Below are 19055 nucleotides of genomic sequence, written 5' to 3' on the forward strand. Positions count from 1 at the left end.
TGTATTCAATAGTGGACTCTTCATCGTTAAAGAGATATTCCTTACTGGGTTTTATGTTGTGGTATTAGTTTAATATTCGTTTCAGGAATCTTGTTAGCGGCATTCTGCATACGTGGTTCAATCATTTTCATCTGTCTTTCAGTTAATTCATATATTCTTGTTAATCCTAATTTATTTCTAATATCGTCATTCTCTTTATGGTCTATCTCGTTACCGATCTCGAAACTCACATCTCCGCCACTTTCAGACTCCTTTCTTGTTCTTAAGTTAACGTCCAGTATTCTTATCCACTCAAAAGCCTTATAAAATTTCAACATTGTTTCTTCTTGGCATTTCTCTTTCAGTGTAGATTTTTTCGTTTTGGTGGACTTTTGAAAGTTATATAAGTTATTTAATGTGAATTTTGTAATGTGGTAGAGAGAATGTTATGTTTTATTTAACGACGCTCGCAATTGCAGAGGTTATATCAGCGTCGCCGGATGTGCCGGAATTTTGTCCCGCAGGAGTTCTTTTACATGCCAGTAAATCTACTGACATGAGCCTGTCGCATTTAAGCACACTTAAATGCCATCGACCTGGCCCGGGATCGAACCCGCAATCTTGGGCATAGAAGACCAGCGCTATACCAACTCGCCAACCAGGTCGACTGGTAGAGAGATAATGTAGTACTAAGAATACCTATGATAAAAAAAAAACCTGACAACTCCAAACCTCTTGAGACGACGTTGACAAGAAAGTTGGTCACCTGCCTCTCATTAAATTAGAGCCGTTGACAAGTACAATCCTAAGAGGCAAAAGAGTGTGATTAATCCACTAATAATTCCTACATAAACTATCGAAAAATAAGCGCCTTCAAATATGTCCGACGTATACAAATTATCCTCTTCGGTTTTACTTCTTCTCCGAAGGAAACTGTTTTTTTTATACATCTTGATTACACAACTTTTAACACTGTATCACTTCGGAATATGTATGATAAGAACTTTCTTGTGTTAAATATTAACGTACCTTGTTAATATGTTTCGACTTATTTTCGGTCATCTTCGGAACTGGTCGTTGTTGGTCTTGGCTTTTTTGTGAGTTATTTTACGACGCTGTATCAACTGATACGGTTATCTATGTCTTTACAATTGGAGTCACAGAGCTAATTTTGCATTTAATCGTTTCTTTACAGTACGTATACGTGTAGATACAGTTCAATTTCAATTAAGGTTTAGAAAAGTTCCCTTGTTAACATTGTTTCGTCCACCGCAGTAGGGTAAGGGTTGGCACGCCTGATCGGGTTCAAATCCTGGTAGGTACAAGTTACCTGGTTGAGCTTTTTCCGGGGTTTTCCCTCAACCCATCAAGAGCAAATGCTGAGTAACTTTTGGCGCGTTATATAATTTTGTTAATGAGTTTATAATTTCATTTTGTTTATTATAAACATTTTCGTGAATCATAAGTTCTGTATTGTTAATTATTAAGTCTATATTAATAACTAGTAATAATAATATTAATATAATAATAATTATGCTTATTAATATTTTTATTGATATATAAAATATTTCATTTGAAGCTAGTCTTGTTACATAGATAAACAATACTAATATTCCTCCTAGGAAGATTAGGAATAGAATATATGAAAATCAAAATCGACAGCCAGGTTCACTAATTGGAGATGATCAAATTTATAATGTAATTGTCACTGCCCATGCTTTCATCATAATTTTCTTTATAGTAATACCAATTATAATTGGAGGATTTGGTAATTGATTAGTACCACTAATATTAGGAGCCCCAGATATAGCCTTCCGGACTCCGGACTCATTTAGCTGTCATTATCACCTTCGTATCATTCAGACGCTAGAATTTATTTCTTTCGGAGCACTTCCTTTTCATCTTCTCTACTTATATTTTTTTACAGTTTGTATTGGTTGCTGTGTTTTTATAAACTACCATACGAAAATTTTAAAGTAGGATTTTGACCTGAAGTTGTGAAAGTTTCCTTATAAGGATTTTTTTATCTTTCTTGAACATCCACCTCACGGCCAGGTTTGAGTCCGCAAACCTCGGATTTAATGGTAAACATGATCACTGACGTCACTGGACGTCTGTGTAGGTCAAAGTTGAATGACCAGTCTGCTATGTTTTTAAGTTACGAGATTTGGATACAAAATATAGCAAGACCCTGGACAGAAATATTACATACAACTTCTGCACGAAAGAACGAACTTATTTTCTTGTTCTCCTAATAAGGCAAGTTGTAAGCACACTCGTCAACATCAACTGGGTTTGGAACTTTCCTCAGTTCTGTCTGACTCATACAACCAAAGAAACAGAGCCTGCCCAATAATTATATTCAGTTAATTAATACTGGAATTAGTGAGGGAGCGGAGCGAAGTTTTACAACTCTCGTGACAGGGTTGTTAGCAGTCTTTTATTTCATTAACGGCGCTGTCGCCTGGCTGTGACATGTGTCTGTCCGGTAGCTTTAATTCCGGCGTGTCTTGAAAGCAGGCGGATCAGTTGGTAGTGTTCCCCATTGTGAAATGAAATATATTTATTTAAATTACGCAGCCCCCCATTAAGACTGGATATTACGACTGTGTTTGAGTAATTGGCTATAAAATTCCTTCGCATGGTTGGTTTAATATTGCAGTACCGTAGTCTGCTGCATCTAGATTCACAGCAAGAAAATGGGGGCAACTAAGGAAGCTGCACACATTTACAGAGAGTTTATCCTCAGCTGTAACGTCATTGCCTTTCCGAATTTACAGAAAACATATTGAACCCGAGTTTGATTTCCGCAATGAAAGAAATACTTACATCTCTTCCATGGTAATTGAGAGTTTCCTTATCTTATATTTGCTCTGTGCTTTAAGCGGTGACTTTACATAATGCTGACCATATAACGAGAGAGCCCCTATTTGTGAATTTCGAGCGTTAGTTCACAATTCCTTCAAGAATAATCGTGCAATGCTTGGGAAAAGTGGCATAAGTCAGTTTCCACAATTTTTTTTATCAATTTATTGACAACTTACGGAACATCTGCTCGCTTGGGAAAAAAGACATAAGTCTTTCTCCCATTAGAATAATTCATACAGAAGAAAATCAAATCGGCATAAGCCAGTGTGAAGGCAGTTTTTTCCTTTTCCTGTAAAATTAACATTTTTTACTTGTGCCACTTTTCCCGAGCGCTACAGAATAGCCGTAATAGATTTTTTTACCGATGTCCATCCAGCATCATGATGAATTTGGGAATCTACGATAGGTAGCGAAATCCGGTTTCATAAGCCAGCTATAACGGCTGAGGGATCATCGAGCTGACGTTACCCTCGTTCTGGTCGGATGATCGTTAATCTCTTCTGAGACATGTGAATATGAGGTCAAGAGTCGGTTGGTGCGCATTGGCCCTTCATGGGCTGTCGCACCACGGATTATTTATTTTATCGATTTTCAATTTTCTCCTTGCATTCAAGTGCTGAATTCACAATTCTACATATTATAGTCCCTAGTACACGACATAACTCTTCACAGATACACATCATGCATAACATGACCCGCCGAAGTGGTGTGCAACTTGAAAATGGGTCACAGTCCTGTCATCTATCTGCAGTATACGGAACCCGAATCACGCAAGTGAAGTGGGTAGGCATTACACACACACATTATAGTTATATGCCGATATTGTTTAAATGCTTTAATACAGTTTAGTTTGTATGATGTTATATTAGTTGCATTTTTTAAATATTTTCTATGACTGTGCGTAAAGTTGCATTTTATCCACCGTTATCTCTGCGTAAAATAAGCCTTTAAAACACTAATATGTAAAAAGGTAAGTAATCACTTTACAGACTGCTATTCACTTTACGCACTACCGAAGAAAATGTAATATTCAATGCACAAACTTCGTTCATTAAGAAATTACTGCATTACCTCGATCTTCCATTACTTAAATATTACACGTAACACAAGTAACAAAGTTAACATTCATATCTACATTTTAGTCTTTATTATTCTGAAGTTATATGATAGAACTCATTGCAACAAGAAGTAGCATTCAGCTTTTTCTAACCGCTTTGTTGATTATGGCCGGTTTATACGGCCATGAAATCATGATAATGAATAAAACTTGCTGCCATTTCATGGATACTTATTTCTTAATGATTCTGAGTTTAGACGGCCATGAGATCGTGATTTTATAATCTCTCCATCTTGAAATATTTATTTAATGTAAATATGTGCTATCGTAGGAAAACATTGTGTGATACACATTCGAAAAGTTATCTTTTTTGGTTCTCGTGCCAAAAAGAGAATCTTTACGATCTCGTCTCATAAATAACTATTTTTTTCTGTTAAGCGAATTAGTACTTGTTACTGAATGTGACAGTAATTTGAGCCTTCGTATTTATAGACTTAATATTTCGCCAAGTACAATCATATCGGTTGTATGGTTTTCCTAGTGTGATTACAGGACAACACAACACTTCTGGCAGTGTGTGCCGTTGCAGTACGAAATAGGATTTTCTTCCATGGTCTATTAGTTACAATGTTAGAGATTGAATTAGGACTTCACGGATTCAAATTGGATCGATGGTGGTTAATTTTATGGAATTATAAAGATATTTATCGCGAGTTTCTTTGAATGAAAATGAAACGGGGAACCATTTGTTGTAGATATGACACTCAAAAATTCCTGTCCCTGATTTAGATGATTTCAGGTACAATTTAGACCTGACAAGCCACGGGCGTAACTCAGGCGGTAGCTCGTTTGCCTGCTGATCAAGGATTATACTCGGGCATGAGTTCGACTCCCATTTGGGCTGATTATCTTATTGGGATTTTTCTGAGATTTTTCTCAACTGTAAGGTGAATGTCAAGTAATGACATGATTTCGCCAAATGTCATCCGCTGTCGTTAATTACATCGACGCTAAATAATCTAGTAGTTGATATAGCGTCCTTAAATTAAAATTTAGTTGAGATAGACTGCTGTCTTTGATTGAGCTGCAATCATGAGAGATTTGGGATGGTGGCACTCTGAACTCACCCACTCCATTACTGCTATTGGAAAGAGATGCTTCGTTTACTCTACGTCTTAATATTCTGACCACTAGTGTTGCTACTGACTCTACAGCAACGAAGAATTATTCGATTAGTAGGCTAAGAAGATTCCTTCGACAGATAACTCAGAGTAAACTGAAGGTAATACGCTTCTAGTATTTCCACTCGGAAGAGTGACTTTTCATCTTTAAATTTCTTCAAGTTCCAAGATCAAAGAGTACATATACTCCTAGTAATACAACATATCTCTTTATAAAGACTTTAGATAGCATATTCTCATGTCTGTTCTCTTATTTACTGTTATTGACTTGTTTTGTTTATATGACTTCTCTGCATTTATTTTTAGCATTTTTGTCAGTGTGTCTTGACTTTATATATCGTTATTTTTCCTACAATTACGACCGGGTCAAACCCCATTTGTAGTTAATATGATATGATATGATATGATATGATATGATATGATATGATATGATATGATATGATATGATATGATATGATATATGATATGATATGATATATGATATGATATGATATGATATGATATGATATGATATGATATGATATGATATGATATGATATATTTCGTCACAGCACTTCTTTACATGTAATGGTGTACCTCACATTTCTGTATCCGGTGCCACCATTAACATATTATTACAATAACACATTATTTGCAGTACACGTATACACAAATACTCCCAATTACCCTATGTACCTTTTTTATTGCTTGTTCAATATCCCCTTCAGTATCTCTCCTACATTTCATTTGCTATTCTCTATTTGATCATTAATCCTAATATATCTAAAATTATATACGCCTTTAAAACCCCCTTTTTCCTCTAACTACTATTCACTAAAATTTCAATTTCACTTTTTCTCTATAATTTATCATATTGAATTATTTGTCCTATTTGTTTTTTGACCTTTTCTCCTATCTTTCTCTTATATTCATTTACTGTTCCAACGTTCAAATATTAGTACTAATTTTATGCTGTCACTTGTTCACTTCTCTTAACTCTTTTTCACTATTTTCACTCATTCCTATTTGCGCTCACTTTCACTTTCTCACTATTCCACTTATACCTAATCCTTTCTCACTATTCTCACTTCCTATAAATACTTATATTTATCTCTACACATCAGCTTATACACTTTCTATCTCCCCTATACGTCTCGATCATTTATAATTTCACTTTACTTGCACTTTTTGATCATATCCCCACATTTTTCTAATCATATCATATGCCTCTGCTATATCCTCAGCTGTCGCGGGTTCTGACCTTTCTTTACTGTTCGTCTCTGCTTTATTTCTATCTCTTTCTTTCTATTTATTTCTTCTTCTATTTGTAGTTAATAAATATCCATTTATTTTAAAAGATTCCATTTGTGGATATTACGTCCGAAAAGTAAAGCAAGTAAAAATATTAAGGCGGGCACAATAAACCAATTGCTACATTGTATCCGTGGTTGAATAGCTAACGAAACCTCTAACGATCTAATCCTTGATGTTGATGATTATGACTATGGTGATCCCTTGAAAACACAAGCAGACTATGATTTGTGATATAAAAGTGCTGTAGTCCTCAGTTACTGGATTTTCATATGACCTACATTTCGTTTTTCATGGATCTCGGCGACATCTCTCGAGCCGGTATCTCATTTTATATTTGTGTTGTGCGGGCAGTCGGTTCTGTCACTCGGGAAGTCGAGTCCTGCAAGATACATGACAGACATTATCTGCTCTGAAGTCACTTGGAAGTTGCGTCCTGTCTACCCTACGAGTCTCCAACTTATAAACTCGGGATTTCAGTAAGAAGCAGCAACATTTCTCTTGAGGCATTTGCTGGTTTATTTTGCTTTGTTCCGGCAATTTAACATCCTCCTGCCCTGGTTTAGAAGTGCCTCTCGGGTGGGTTTCCACCTGACGGGGACCGGCTTCTACCCTTCCTTTCCCTTATTCATGGGTTCCACAAAATTAGCTATCTTAGGGACCAAGAACCTGAAAAGAAAGGCAATTTTTATTCTGCCTAGCATCGGTTGTAAGAACACTTTCTTTTAAGTAGGGTGTCTGTAATTCTTCGATAAAATTAAGTATTAATGGCTGCTTATTTTTGTATGATTTGTCACAGCTGAGTTACTTCAGTACTTTGCTTATGGGTGGATGTATAGATAGATAAATAAAGAGAGGCATCGATGGAAGGATAGATGGATGGATCGATGAGTAAATGTAACAGGCATGGCTGGATGGACGGGTAAATGCATGGAAGGACGAATGAATGAAACAATATGATTTATTTAACGACGCTCGCAACCCCTAGGTTATGTCAGCGTCGCCGGTGTACCGGAATTTTTTCCCTCAGGAGTTCTTTTACATGCCACTAAATCTAGTGTGACATGAGCCTGTCGCATTTAAGCACACTTAAATGCCATCGACCTAGACCGGGATCGAACCCGCAACCTCGGGGACAGAAGGCCAGCGCTATACCAACTGTGCCACTCAGGGCGAATGAATGAATGAATGAATGAATGAATGAATGAATGAATGAATGAATGGAGTATATGTATGGATGGATAAATGATTGAATGAAAGGAGACATGGTTGGGTTGATGAATGAAAGATATGGATGGATGGATGGATGGATGGTTGGGTGGATGGGCGGATTGATGGATGAGTTGCTTTATAGTCCGGGGCTATACCAGTATAGTCAATTCTTTTAAAGGGTTTAATGTATGTCAATAACAATTTCATCAAAAGATGTTGGGAATGTATAAATGCAGACAGACACCACTTTGAACAACTTCTGTAACACAGGTTAGTACTCTTTATGACATAAAGATATAATTGTGTGTATGCTATTGTTAATCAACGTTATATTACTAAAATATGCGGATCGATATAAAGTGCGTAAGATTTGCTAATTGGTATGGCGTTGTTACCAGAAGAGGAGATGATACTAAGGGATATGCAACTGAAGCTAAATGACACCTGTGAGCAGTATGTAATGAAGATATATGCCAACAAGACGAAGACCATGGTCATAGGAAGAAAAATAAAAGAGGTAAACTTGCGAATTGTAAATGCAGTAGAGCAAGTGGACAGCTTCAAATAGGCTTACTTGTGGTGTACTATAAGCAGTAACATAAGCTCCTGGCAAGAAGTCAAAAGGAGAATAGGAATGGCAAAGGAAGCTTTTAATAGAAAAAGGAGCATTTTCTCCAGACCTCTGGCGAAGGAACTAAGATAGAGACTAGTGAAGTGCTTTGTGTGGAGTGTGGCATTGTATGGGGCAGAAACATAGACGTTACGACAAATTGAAGAGAAGCGACTAGAAGCATTTGAAATGTGGATATGGAGAAGGATGGAGCGTGTGAAATGGACAGACAGAATAAGAAACGAAGCTGTGTTGGAAAGAGTGGATGAAGAAAGAATGATGCTGAAACTGATCAGAAAGAAGAAAAGGAATTGGTTGGGTAATTGGCTGAGAAGAGTTCGGGGCAGAAGAAGATATCAGATGATAGACAACATTAAGATATATGGATCATATGCGGGACTGGAGAATGCTGAGTTTGCAGTGAAAGACCTGCCTTTGGGCAGAACACGATGAATGAAATGAATGGCACAGTCTACCCCGGTTATGTAAGAATGTCTGATGCGCGTGTTCCTGGCTGAGAGACGAGTTGAACTCTCTGTTATATATAGACACATACTTACATAATCGCATCGTTATCGAAACACCGTTACCTAACTAATTATCATAAGCATATATATGATGCGCAAAGATTTCTTTAGAAAAAGCCGATTCAAGCATCACAGTAGCCTCGCCCCGAATATAGGCTAATAATAAACGGCGACGACAAATGTCTTATTTTCGCCGTCAATTTTGAGATTCCCGGACTCAATGTAAACTAAACACTCTGTATATTCATAGCTCACACCATAGTTTTAATGCATTCCTTTCACGTGTCACGTGATTTCAGAAGGAAAGACCTATTAAACTACTTCTGATTTCAGTTCTTTAAAACTTATCATTCACTTAAGAAAATTCAGAACCGGTTTAGAGATCTATAATTTTATTTTATTCTTATATTAGAATATGTAAAAATAATTTTGTTATAAATGTCGATGTATTATTTTTAATCATTGTTCAGCTTGTCTGATGTCATGGTTTTTAATATTAATAAAACTGTAGCATAATTATTAAATTTAATTATATAGTACTGTTTATTGACGTTATTTGGAGCCAGAATTCTGTTTAATCCAATCAATTATTTCATGGAAATCTACTAAAAAATTAAAACCAAACATTATGCCTTCATTTGAGTAGAGAAACATGTTTTGGTGACATTTAGCAAATGTAACAGGATACGGTATTTCTCAGAAATTATACAGAGGAAAATATTTCAAAGAGAGTTGAATGTAGATGAAATTTAATATTAAAGTGAATTCAAAAACAGATTCATATTTACACTGTCCTTGAGAGACATACAGGACGGATGTACTGCAGTAGAACGCACAGAACCGTTAATAACACTGCTATACAGAACGTCACATATTAACTCTTGTTATCCGGTTAAAGAATGGTGTAGAACCGGTCAATATATCAGCAGGAACACAGGTGTTAATGAGTTTTTGACACCGGGAATCGCAGTTGTTGCAGGTATTTCCCAATCAGATACGTCCTTTCCAGTCAGAACTCAGTGTGAGTAATGGATCCGGCGCAATACAATCCTTCTGCTCTCAGACACGCTTCGTTTGTATCGCCGCCACGTTCCCTTTATTGGATTATATCCAATAAGGTTTAGATCAGCAGTAACGTGTACCTGTTTCTATCCTTGATCCTGTTAGGACCAATGCTTCTCAGATCGTTGAACGTGAAGGGAATTCCATTTCCTTTCCAACATCTGAATTTTTCAATAGCCACTTTTTTTCGACAACATTTTCTGCAAATGCGTCTCTAGAGGGAAAAGCTTTCATGTTTTATTCAATGTTGTATTTATCGGTGCTTTTACTACCAGTTTTTTACAGCTACTGAGATTAAAGGTAGATAACTGAGGGGAGAAGAAGGGTTTAGGAGGATATAATTGTTTTCTGTCCGTTGGCAGATATTCTGATGCTTATTACTTGGACCATGTATTTTCCTGTAGAAGCAACTCTCCGGAACTTAAAAGAAAACTTAGTCATCTCCACTTTTCCTATGGTGCATTGTGCAAGATAGATTTACTGAAATAATGATGACTACAATGATCGTCGTCATCTTCATCTTCATCATCATCATCATCATCATCATCATCATCATCATCAAAATAATAGCGGTGTAGTGCAATTTCTTAAGATAAGACCGGAGTGACCTTCCAAAATCTAACTCAAACATTGAGCCTCAGGCAAGAAAAACTGATATTCCAACTCCTTAACTAGTAATGAGCCAGGATATAATTTTAGCTTGTTCAAACATAATACATAGGTTTTTATAAATACAATGTTGAAGTCACTTCAAATTTTACAAGCTGCAAAACAAGTAATACAAATAAAAAAATAGAGAATAGAGTGTTGAATAGAACAAATGAAGATTCGTACAATCAGTAAATGCTTAATTTATTAAGAATGATGATGATGATGATGATGATAGAAAAGAAGGATGAGATGGTGCTGATCGGTCGCCATCGTGATCGTGGGGTTAGCCAGTTGGTTGCACTCGAGTAATTATGTGTCATTTTCTTTACACTAGTAGTTAAGTATCGGCCTGTTGGTAAAGAAATACACCATATCTTCCTTCGTACTATATAGGCCTACTAATCCTAGGTGAAACAGTTGTTGCAGCGAACGATCTCGTCATGGTGTAACTTGTTGCCTTAATGTTCTGGAGATGAATTCAAGCCCGACTATCAGTGAGATTCTTTTGTTTTATTGTTTCTCCAATCAGTTACAAGGTAATGCCCTGGAGTAGTTCGACAGGCTCGTTAAGGCTGCGTCCACACCGAAGGAGGCTCGCTTGTCGCGTGGTGGTTGGAGAATCTCCTAGATGAGTAATCCAAGTAACTTGAACAGTCAGAAACAATCGAACCGACCGCATCGCGTGGTCTGCAATTCTAGCGTGTCCCCTAGCAACTGTCTAAGCGAACGAACCCGTAAGCTAATAATGTTTTTATACATATTCGCTTAATGAAATTGTTGTTTTGTTTTTGTAATAATAACGGATGAAGCATTGACAGTACTTTTAGTAGGAAAATTTAGCACAGTACGTAAACAAAGACGTAAGGTATAACTCTCTAAAGATCGATATTGAGTACCCAACATGACAGTCCATATAACATACAGTATATTTCGAAGAAGTATTGTGCGTAAGAAGTAGTTTTCGAGTCAGTTTTTGGAAGAGGCATGTTCGCAATGCTGAACAAACAAACAAGCAAAGACTGACTGGTTAGTAGGCGTCTGGCTTGGCCCTGTGACCACCATGTTTCTTATCTGGGCAACTATCCAGCCACCATCACAGTGTGCAATTTTCCCAGTCTAGGTGGACAAAAATCAAATTTCGACTCGTTTAGTTTGGCATAGATGAATATGAATTCATGTTCTTTAATGTTTGGAGAATGTTGTGACGGATAGCTTTTACTGTTTTATCAGGAGCAAGCTATGTTTAGAAGGGTGGCAACTCTGAGTTCTTCCTTGCATTTCTCGCTCCGGTTCAATCGTAGGCAAAGTAGCTTACTGTGTGGGCGAAAAAGTGCCAGCTGATAGTTATTATTTGTATTCTGAGACATGGAATCTGTTCAGACAGGTATGTTCTTACTAATGATACTTCAATTTTTAATTTGTAAATTATTATTATTCTTACAATAGGGTTTAAATATTACAATTGAAAAAATATATTTTTTCAAGTTCTCCAAATATAATTGGAGTTTTAGTCACGTCCGGTTACGACAGTTCTTTTAGCATTTAATAAAACAACATTTAGAGTGTTGAATCCTTGTTTCAAAGTTTGCGCGTTCTTGCGCATTTATCAGCAATTAATTGTTTTCGGTGGCGGCGCACACGGTAACGCGGCGGCAACTATTCCATGTTTGCCTAAGCAGTAAAGAATCACGAAATGAGGAAATTTTTAATCACTTTGTGAGTGTTTTAGGCCTACAAAATTATTCACATGACATTGAAGTTCAGATTAAAAATACATTGGACACATTTTTATCCAACCTCAACAAACGGTGGACAAATCCGTATGTAACGAAAGGAAAAAAGTAATTCAAGAAAAATTCAGAACTGATATAGGTCCCATAGTTGACAAAGCTCAACCAGGTAGTGGCACCAGTAATGATGGTAATACTGCAAGAAGATTCTTCAGAAATTCAAAACAAAGTAGTGATATTACTGGAATTAATGAAGAACTTATGCGACGATTCTGTGTGATTTTGGAAACAATAGCAAGTGGTTACGATATAAATTTAGAAGCATTCAGATTATACACAGCAGAAACAAAAACACTTTATATGGAATTATATCCCTGATATTTAATGCCGGTAACAGTTCACAAAATTTTAGTTCACGGCACAGAAATAATAAAATCTTGCATATTACCCATTGGACAACATTCTGAAGAGGCACAAGAAGCAAGGAACAAAGATTTGAGGAAGTTTAGGGAAGGACATACGAGAAAGAAGTCAAGAATATCTACAAATCAAGATCTTTTATCAATGTTGCTGTTGTCATCTGATCCCCTCATTTCTTCATTAAGAAAACTGCCCGTGAAGAAAAGTGGGAGCTTATCACCTCAAGTGATTAATCTGCTACTGCCCAGTCCACCAGTAAGCAACTCGGCAACGACAGAAGCATCTGGCGATATTTCCAGTGAAACGGATAGTGAATAAAGCACGCCTGTAATTTAGCCTATATTTTTATTAGTGTTATAATTTTTATTCTAGACAAATAACAGCAGATCTATTGTCTCAGTTGTATATACACTCTTCATTACGGCATAAAATAATATGATCGATTTAAAACAAATCTTTTGTTTAAAGAAATTGTTGTAAATTCAAATCATTTCGCAAATTTGTGTTATAAAGTGTATTATTTATTTTGCCATATCACTTTGAGTGAAGTAGAACTTAGATAATTCGCTACAAGAAATTATGAAACTGAGAATAATGTTATAATATGTAAATTAACTTTCAGTTAAATATTTAATTCAAATATCAATGTTCCTGGCATTGGGTCAAAATAAATAAATAAATTAAAATCAATTATTTCTTTAACTGAAGTGGTTCAAAATATATTCTGTCCTGTTACAACACTTCAAATATTTCAATATTTAATACACATATTAATTTTAATTAGGCCTGTGGAAAATAAAATAATATTTTCACTCTTATTTAAGGGAATTTATAAATATCATTTTCCCATTAAACATTAAATTCTCCATTGGACAAATATTTCATACCAAGAACTTATTTTCAATGTAATATGTTCATTAAAAACAAATATATCGTTCCCACCCTTATGTGAAAGGGTTGATTTAATCGCCCGATTTAAATCAAAATTGAAACACATCTTTCTATGGTTGATATAAACTTGAATATAAAGTTTCATCCAAATCTGACCAAAGGAAAGTGAGAAATTAATTTTGTCCAGCTAGATTGGGAATATTGCACACTGTGAGGCGGTAAGAAAATCTCCTTCGGTGTGACCGCAGCCTTAAAGATGCTTAATAAATTATTGTTTCGTTTATCGACGCCATATGACCATTATAGATAAAAATTTAGTTCATGGAATATAAAGTCTTTGACCTATGAAATATAAAATAAACAGAATTTGTTGAGCATTTATTTTTATTATTAGGACATCTCTACAATACAATAGTTTTCCTTCAGAAGTATCTCTACAGCAATATCAGTATCTATTCGTCTGTCTGTATTTGTATTAGGACGATTTAGAACTAGCGACGACACTCAGTGGCGATTAGGTGGTATGACAACGAATAGTAAGTCATTGAATACTGATTTTAGCAATGGGATTAAAACATTAGTTGGAACACCTCATATCCGCTTCACCCGCCACAGGATTTCATGCATAACCGGTAGAGTAACCTGTTCTTGAAAATGACAAATATGCGGTTTCAATAGTTGTTTTAGTGATACATATTTCATCTAATATTTGTTTGGCTGTTTGAAAACCGTTTCCAGTTAATGACAATATTTAACAGAAATAAATATAGAGCTATGAGGATTCATATTAGCACACAGATAGAAATACTCGTATAAAATGTGTCCCGCTTTACCATATTATGCACGAACGATCAAACCTTAATTGCAGGAACAGAATATGATTCACAGTTGAAAGCACATCAAATTAATACTGTTGTGAGAGAATGTAATTTGAGTATACTCTGTAACACAAATTTTATAATTCAAAAGGAAACGTCATGTTAAGCAGAATAGTACTGGAAGAAAACCTAATGAATCAAGTTTGTATGTTTATGCTCGACCATGCCGAAATGTAGTAATTATACACCTGGTAGCAGTCCTTTAAAGCATGTCATTAAAGTACACCTATTCATTAAAGTTCGGGTTTTCGATTATTCTCGGATATGCAATCGAAAGACAACTAGGGAAATGTCCCGGAGGCTGGAAATCCAATGCTGTCGCAGAAGGTTATGTTCTGTTACTATAACAATTAGCGTTAATTGTAAATAATATTCAAATAAATTCAATTTGTCATCTCGTTTTTCAATTCTAAATCAATTTCCAGGTTATATCAAGACATGTTCTCTAGGTTATATCAATTTCAATACTTTCGCGTCTGCGCACATCTCACAATTCAGGTCAGTTCCGTTCGTGACTCACATAACCATAACATAAAAACTTATGAATAATTTCAAGTTAGAAATATGGTCGAGCATAAAAAGTCGTATGAAACTTGCCTATAATGGTAATTAAGACGCTCGTATGAAAATTATGACACTCGCTTGCGCTCGTTTCATAAACAAACATACTTGCGTCTTAATTATTACCATTATAGGCTCGTTGCATAATGTACTATTAACTGCTTGAGGTGCCATATAAAGATATTCTTCAGGATGGTTACATCGATAAGGAATTCCAGAAATTTCAGTATATATTTATGGTAAAATCAAGTGAGATCCTGCACGGAAAACAAGAAGGATACACATATTACATTTTATAAAACAAAGGCTGCTCATTGGTTGTTTTATACAGGGTGTTAAAAAAGTATCCAATATTTTAGGAGGTAATAGTATGCATCAAAATAAGAAAATAATGTCTAATAAACATGGGTCCTACAACACATACTTTCTAAGATCTGAACACTTGTTCATACGAGGTGTTCAGTGTGCCGTCCATTCATGGCAATGCATTTCTCTATCCTACAACATTAACAATTTGCGCTTTTTCATCCACATAGTAAGCCTCTCTCTCTCTCTCTACGACTGAACCGGAGCTAGAAGTGTTAAGAAGAACTCAAAGTTTATACCCTTCTAAATATAGTTTTCTGCTGATAAATCAGTAAGAGCTATTACTCACAATATTCTTCAAATATTAAAGAACACGAATTCATATTCATCTATGCATAACTAAACAAGTCGAAATTTGATTTTTGTCCACCTAGATCGGGAAAATTGCACACTGTGAGGCGGCTCACTATGACAGTTGACATCTTAAAAAAAAAGCATCTTGTTGTGACATGTAACCAAGGAAAATGAGTACCGCATGGGATAGTTCATTAAGTACTTATATATTTTTTGTTTGTTTCCATGAATAATAAATGCCTATTTCACTGCCTATTTGTACTATTTTAGTGCCTATATGCCTGCCTATTTTAACCAAAATAAATGCCTAAACTTCCGGGCTCTACTAATAACAGGCCCTAGTGGTGCCGCAGCAATGCAGTGGTGCAGTGGCAGGACGGTGCAGCAGGCAGATAGTGTTCCGCCCCATCTGTCGCGGCGCTCTGCCGTAGAATTGGCAGAGCACAATACGTGATTTGTTTTTGCTGCATGGGGGACGATAGCGGGGAGGGGTCTGAGTAATGGGCTCAGCGGCCAGAACCCAGATCACGAGTTCTACGTGACGGAACGAGAGATCATGGCGCTTCTACGGAGTGCACTTGCATTTCTGACCGTTCATTTCAGATTTTATAAAAACTGTTACCTTCAAGACCATGAATGATACATTTAAAAAGTCTGAAATGAATGCAGTTTTAAGTAATATGTGTGTCTAGTTCACCACCATCGCCATCGCCATCATCATCATCATCATCATCATCATCATCATCATCTTAATCATAATCTACTTCAAGGATTGGATCCTTTGCCCTGTTACTTTCCCACTCGAGTGAGAATTATGAATCAACATTTACAACCGGAACTCTTTTATTTTTCAACAACATAGCATAAAATCACTCACTAAAACAACGCAAGTCAATCACAAACGAAGGATAATATTCAATTCGTAATGCAGGGACATAACTCTTAATTTCCATGTCAGGAATGAAATTTGTTTTCACTAGATATAAAGCTATTAGCCTACTCTTAAGGGCAGTGTAGGTAACCAAAAATTACTTTTAGGCTTTTGGCCTTAAAACGATCACCAGGGACATTTCCTTGGGGGTAAAGGCGGCGGGTAGGTAGGACTAACATCCCAAACTGTCATCTAGTGCCGACTGTCTGCATAGTTGGAGCCTTAACCTCCCACCGCCCTGTGGATCTCCATGGCTTATGATAGGAATGCCTAAACATAAGTTACATGGGTTTATATTATTGCGAGGATTTTTAGAATTGTAGCTTTAATAGATCGAGCGTTTATTTGAATATGAGATGAAGGACTTTAAATTATTATTTTTTGCTTAATATTTTTACAAATAAAAACTTATGTCTTGCTTTCTCAGAAACAGTCAAAGCTATATTTTTTTTAAATTTTGTACGTGTCTCCTAAATGCATAATATAGGCTATAGATAATCCTTCATTATTGTATTGGATATATTTATTCAGATAAATTAATAGTATTTAAAAACTGTAGTCGTATTTTTCACATGATTGATATTCATTTATTGTTAAATATTTTATTAATTTGTCCTACAGAATAATCTCTGTAATATTAATTGACTATTAATATTTGAGCAAAAAAATTCGCTCCGGCGCCGGGGATCGAACCCGGGTCCTTGGTTCTACGTACCAAGCGCTCTTACCACTGAGCTACGCCGAATTCAATCCACAGCACCGGATCGAACCCTTCTCCTTCAACGTTTCCCTTTTGGCCTGACTCCAATATTTATATATATTTTTCTCCTCAAATATTAATTGTTCATGTAGTGTATTAAAACTATTCCAGTTAATTACGTAAACCCTTCTTAGTAGAGGTAGAGGAAATAGTTTGTAAGAAAAATGCCACTTAGGTGGTAATTCTTACATTATATTTTTCACATTAAATATTTTCAAGAACTAACTATAGCTACTAAAACATTTAAAAAATGTTCGCTTAATTTTTATACTTTTGGGATCATGTACAAAATCTTTCATGAAAAATGAGTAAATTACATTGTTCAGTCTGGCTATGGTTCCTACTACTCGATCCCCTTAATCCACTGGGATAATTTTTATGTCTAGACTACCACTTTAAGATTAGACCAATGCGAAAGAAATTTCATTGCACTGTCACTTCTCGAAGAGGTGTTTATTGCTTTGTGGTGATAAGTTATTGCTTTCAGGCCAGGCTCTTTTGCAAAAAGTAGAGCGTCTCGTAAATAAAGACATTGGTCTTTATTAAATATAGATTGTATAATTAATTCCAGTAATGCCGTCACATTTTAATTGTGTTTACAGTCAGTATTTACTACTATGCTAGTAAGCATATATACACACGAATAGCCATTCTTATGAGCAGTAATGTACCGCTGCACCTCTGAAATGATGTTGGTATACATCGCAAACGAGTTCTAATTTTGTAGCTGTTATTCTAACATGAACACCACTGAAAACCAGAATATACAAGACAGATGAGTTAGCTGCACATGCACAGTAGGAGTTGTATTGTCAGTATGCGACTAAAGAACGAGACGGCGTTAATGAAATTCAGTGTATCATTGCATTCATTTAGGTGTATTACATACAGATTTTTATCCTTTTTTGTCTAGTCTAGTGTCTGTTTCCTTCAGTATTGCCTCGTTTTATCCTATGTTTAAATCATCGTTCGATCTTTTCTTTGGCAAACTTACACTCCTTATTCACACTGATGATTTTCTTCTTATAACTTTCACAATTATCTCTTCGTTCGTTCTATTTAGTTATACCGGCCGTTGGGTCGGAAATTTGTGGGTTGAAATCCAGTTGAGGACGATGGGTTTTAAAGGGCGATACAATCCTTAGCACGGTTTCCTTTGAGAAGGAAGTAAAGCTATGAGTGCCTGTCGTAAAATTTAGGGCAAGTAAAAGAACACTGTCCCTAATAGAGGGCTCCAGGTAAATTTTTTCAATCATTTCTCGCTACGTTAAATTTCGATGTTGAGTAACCTATTTAATTGTTCGTTTTATAAATGCTTCTTTTTTTTTATAACATATTCACTGATTTTTTTCTAAAAAAAACCACACATGTTCATACAACTGTTGTATTGTTTATTAAATTTTATTGCATTTTATGTATTTTATTTATTTTCTAAATATATTTACATATTTTACAATAATATTGTCGGTACAGCTGGCACCAGCGTTTTTGGCGTGTGTCCTAGAGTATTGTACCCAGTTTGTGAGCCTGTTGCTAGTGCAGCTGAGAATGGTACCACTTCCTTTACACGTCACATCAGCCATTTGCCAAATACAGTTGTCAGACTGACTGCGATAAAGGTAAAACACTCGCACTTAACGTTCCCATTACTTATTTCACACGCCAAAAACGGTGACGCGGACTGTAGTTGAATGATTACCATGCTTGCAAAAAAAAAGTTGAAATGTATACAAGTAGTCCTATGACATGTTGTTTTATTTTCTTTATTGACATTTATTTTGTAAGTC

At 35.8% G+C, this 19055-nt stretch overlaps 1 protein-coding gene across 2 annotated transcripts in view; it reads left to right on the forward strand.

Annotated features, from left to right (window-relative positions):
* MED20 (Mediator complex subunit 20) overlaps window positions 1-19055 on the forward strand; it is a 635350-nt gene that overhangs the window by 507071 nt on the left and 109224 nt on the right. The window lies entirely within an intron of this gene.

The sequence above is a fragment of the Periplaneta americana genome, chromosome 5, assembly GCF_040183065.1.
Source record: "Periplaneta americana isolate PAMFEO1 chromosome 5, P.americana_PAMFEO1_priV1, whole genome shotgun sequence".
NCBI lineage: Eukaryota > Metazoa > Arthropoda > Insecta > Blattodea > Blattidae > Periplaneta > Periplaneta americana.